The 4,717-nt window shown below is 42.3% G+C and overlaps 1 non-coding gene across 1 annotated transcript; it reads left to right on the top strand.

Annotated features, from left to right (window-relative positions):
- Window positions 1-3,268: 3,268 nt before the first annotated feature.
- trnar-ccg (transfer RNA arginine (anticodon CCG)) lies at window positions 3,269-3,341 on the top strand. The gene has a single exon. It is a non-coding gene; the product is annotated as a tRNA-Arg (tRNA).
- Window positions 3,342-4,717: the final 1,376 nt, after the last annotated feature.

Here is a 4,717-nt window from a genome sequence, read left to right as displayed (position 1 = left end):
CACGCCACGGAAATATAGCATAGTGTCTTAACATGGTCACGTGGCTGTGTTGTAGACACCCTCAACAGACTTGACTGAGGTCAGATTTTCCAGCTGACTTGTGTTGTACCTCAGAATCGCCTCAGAATTGACGTAAACTCTCGTCTTCAATTCTGCATTTGAATTGGGTTGCATGGCATCCAGATCGCAGAAGCGAAGGTATTATGTTTGTAAATTCAATTATTCACATCCAAGTGCAGTTCAACAACATACATTATATAATGACAAATAGTCCAATGAGTGTGATTTGGAATGTGGGCTCTCTATTTTGAGCTTTTTCCTCCAACTTCTTCCTCCTCCTCCTACCCTTCTATCGCTTTGTTCCATCTCTCATCTTTATAATCACAACAATGCATCACCACGCCACAAATAATCTCAGTTTTATCGAGAAACAAAAGCATTTCCTCTCACCTTTTTTGTTTTTCTAGCCTATTTTTACACAAGTTTACATCATTCCATCTACTGTTAGAACTACAGCTGACGGTTGCGTTGATATGAGTGAGCTAATAGAAACATTTGAAGCAGGTGATAGCGGAATGCGTGTGTCTCTGTGTGTCAGTGTCGGAAGCAGAGCCGTCCTACACTGTAGTTAAGTTAAGAGCTCATGAGACTCCTCATTATTTAAGCCATTTGTCGAGCCATCCCGTCTGTCCCTTGTCATGAAACATGCTCACACACTCTGCAGTACATTACACAGAACAGTTCCGTCTTGCTGCAACATTTGAATCTGGTCTGAATTGAACAAAGAGCCTCAAACGAACATTCCCCTGCACCGTAATGAAAGACAGTGTAGAGTTTGGCTCTCTGCCGTGGCCTTCAGTACAGTTGCCTCGTGTCATGTCGACGTTGATGTGGTTCAGTGTGAACATGACAGACTGTGGACTTAATGAGCTTCACGCCTGGTTCTCTGGGAGATAAACTGCTGATACATCATGTTCTCGTCGACCCACATACCTCCGCATGCATGGTGATTTTCAGCGGGCGTGAAGCTTTAATCTGTAGGTCACCTGGATTCTCTTATCCACAGTACAGTTTAGCAACAACGCACAGCAGGGGTGAGAAACTCAATGCAAGCGGCCAAACTTTCTAGTGGCTCAAGTAGCCTGCTATACAGACTTCACATTTATTGAAGGCTTAAGTCTGTAAATAGCGTTGTTTGCTTGGAAAAAGTAGTTACTCATAACACAACACTGCTCTTTTGTTATTGATTCATAGCTCAGGAGTCAATTTGGTTTTCTTCTTGAAGCACAAACGTTCTCCAGCTTTCCCCTTTTACCAGTGTCAATCTTTCAACTGATTCTTGTCATTTTTGTTCTCCTTGGACACTTGTAGGTCTCCATATTAACATGCTTTGTTGGTGACCTCTTAAATGAAATATATATTTAAGGCTCTCGTGGGCCACATAAAATGACTTGATAGGTTCTGTTTGACCCCCAAGCCTTGGGTTTGACACACATTTTACAGTGTTGGCTCTCACTGCCTTTACAGCTGGCCTCCCAGCAGTCACATTTTCACATTCACGCTTTCACATTTGAAGTACAGTTTTGAAGACATGTACATTTTTTGGGGGGGATTTTTTTTTGTCCTTCCAAAAATCCAGTTATTCTTCATGCTAAATTTACACCGGCAGCTTTATCGTGTGGTGCTCCTTCTTTATTCAAATCACTAATCAACCGATCTCATGGCAGCAGTTCAGAGCGCTTAGACACATAGACGGGGTCATGACCTTCTGAAAACCGAACTGCATGTGGAGGAAATGTGATACGAGGGACTTTGAACATTTTTCGATCATTTTAGAAACCCATCTTCTGGGACTTTCATACACATTGGTCTGCGGAGGGTTTGAAAGATAGCTGCTCTCAAGGCAAAAACAAAAAAAAAACAAACTTTTGTTGTGGTCAGAGGTCAGAGGAGACTGACCGGTCTGGCTGCAGATGATAGACCAATAACAGAACTTCTTGCAGTACGGCCCTCTAAGAACAACGTGTCTGATATAGTGGACTCAAAAGTTGGAGCAGAAAACTGAAGATACATGTTTAGAGCCACAGCCCCAAATTAGACAGCTGAATGGAGAACATTTTTGTGTGAATAGGATAAAAGCATGGAGCCTTCCAGATCAGGCAGCAGGGCCAGTATAGTATAGTGGCGATTTTTGCGATTTCATGCTCATGCAAATGCTTTTTAAGGATTGTTAGGTCTACACTCAGAAAACCTTCTTGGATGTCTCGTGTCTCGTCCTCATTTCGTTGCCACTTTTTTATTATTTGTAGACGCTTTAGGCTTTTCTGAACACCTCTTTCCTCAGGTTTTCGAACCATCGTGTCATTATATAGCATGTGCAGGCTCAGGTCAGTTCCTCACTAAAATCCAGCTAACATGTATTTACACATTTTCGACAAATGTAAAATCAATTTGAGGCTTTTTCCAAGTCATTTCATTTGTCTGTAGAATCCACCTCTGCGACATGTATTGTTTTAACTGCTCTCTCAGCAGCATAGCAAAATAGCAATTTAAAAATAAGACAACATATAAAATAAAAAAGATCACACCAAATAGTAAAAGTAATATACAATGTAACACAGAGAGCATTTTTGAAATAAATGACGTGTCCTAATGTCCAATGAGTAATGAGACAGTTCTTGTTTAATTCCTGTGGCATTAATGCACTTTTTCCTGTACATTCTGTATTTAACAATATTAGATTTTATTTTGAAAGGATGGAGCTTGAAAGATCTCAAGAGGTTATTCAGTGTACTGACTGATTACTTCTGATCATGAGTTACTAATTCATTTTGAAAACATGTTATTTATCTTCTTGGCAGCCACTGAGCAGCTTGATGATGGGGGGAAAAGGGAATGTTCTCCATGTGTATTATTTTAATATTATTTATCTAAGTAAAATAGAGCCAAGTAAATAGATGTAAGCAGTTGAACGTGTGTACTTTGGCTTGCGTGACTCAGTATTTGAGATCAGCGTGTGCTTCTGGCAGGATCACCCTATGAGCCTCCTGACTTGGTCTTCGGCTGCTGTTTTCCGGGTTGGTGTTGGTGTACCCCTGAGAGAAGACCATCAGCTGTGTTTTATGCTCACTGAGAGGAGTTTAGAAAGTATTTACATTTCACTGCATTCCATTTTATAAAGATCATGTTCAGTGACGTCCAGACTTGACCAGCCATGGCTCATTTCAAAGGACGACCCTCCTTTCAGAAGAACATGTTGCCACTGCAAGACCCAGTGGCCTAATGGATAAGGCATCAGCCTCCGGAGCTGGGGATTGTGGGTTCGAGTCCCACCTGGGTTGTGTCTTCTTATACAACTACGCGTCTATATTTCATACCTCTAAGTGTGGCCCTCAAAGATCAGACCATCAGCAAAGTGACTCACAATTTTGTCTAAGAAATCCTAGTCCACCTTCTTGTCCTTGCCAGGCTGCACTACTTATAACTTCAACGCTGGTAACCATGTCCCTCTCAACACTAATATTTGTTCTGTCAATCCACAGATGAGAGTAGCAGCTGTCTGTCTTTGAACACACTGACTTTTATTTAATTTTATTTTTTTTTGCATCCCCTCCTTACCCCCTGCCAGGGCCAGGGTTACATCCCAGTTCTAATCCGAGCTGCACTCAGGTGTGTAACTGACTGCTCTGTTTGCCCGTAATTACACTGACTGTGATGCGGTCTCCTGCGTGTGTGTGTGCGTGTGTGTGTGTGTGTGCGTGCGTATCTTTCCACCCCGGGCGGAAACATGTCATTTCCTCTGCTCCTGTCCTTCAGTTAGACAGATACAATATTAAGAGCCACAAATCTGAGTGCGAGTTGAGAGAAGACATGGGTGTAGGTGTGAGGGAGAGAGTGGGGGAGATGACAGTAATAACAGCCTTAGACAATAGTCAGCGAGAGAGACAACGACGGAGTGCAGTCATGTCAACAGACGAGATGTGGAGACAAAAAGGATATCACAGTTTCAATCGAGGTTTGAGACGAGGAGAGTTGAATTCGGCGGAGCCACAACGTCTTATCTCCGTGGCAGCGTGAATAGCTGAAGATCTGACTGAATGCTCAATTATCTGTCGTGCAAACTGAGTTACTGTATATTCCTGCGGATATTCCATTCAAGTCCCACAGTTAAGTGTTTAAGGTTTGTTATTCAGCTCTGCAAATATATGCTCTCAAGCACAGGGCTTCGCAACATGCTGAAAAAGACCTTTACCAGAGTTTCAGTCATCTTGAATTACTTTTTAATATTTACAGAGACACCATTACTAGAAACACAGCACCTGCACAGTGATTTCCCTTTCCTTCAAATTATGAGAATAAAGGATACCTGTTCTTCTTTACCCTCTCATTTATTTTATACTCAACACCCACAGATCATTTCGTGAACCTGCGTCAATTAAGGAGAACCTAATAAAAAATGCAAACGCTCCTCTTTACATCCCTCTTTAGGCACTTTCCACTTGCATTCATTCGAAGTAAAAGTCTTGGTTGAAATCCAGATTCCTGCACTACAAATCCAGCTTGGGGCAACCGTGAGTTTGGAACTAACCTGGGTTCTTGCTGTGTGGTGATTATATGGTCTCCCTGCAAGGGTTTCCTCGGGGTACTGTGGTTTCACCTGACATACAAAGCTTTATTGAGGGGTGGTGAGGGTGGTCCACACCACCACGCCTGATTC

This window comes from Synchiropus splendidus, chromosome 12, assembly GCF_027744825.2.
Source record: "Synchiropus splendidus isolate RoL2022-P1 chromosome 12, RoL_Sspl_1.0, whole genome shotgun sequence".
Taxonomy (NCBI): Eukaryota; Metazoa; Chordata; class Actinopteri; order Syngnathiformes; family Callionymidae; genus Synchiropus; species Synchiropus splendidus.
The sequence above is the reverse complement of the archived record's forward strand: the minus strand, read 5'-3'. Positions and strand labels throughout refer to the sequence as shown.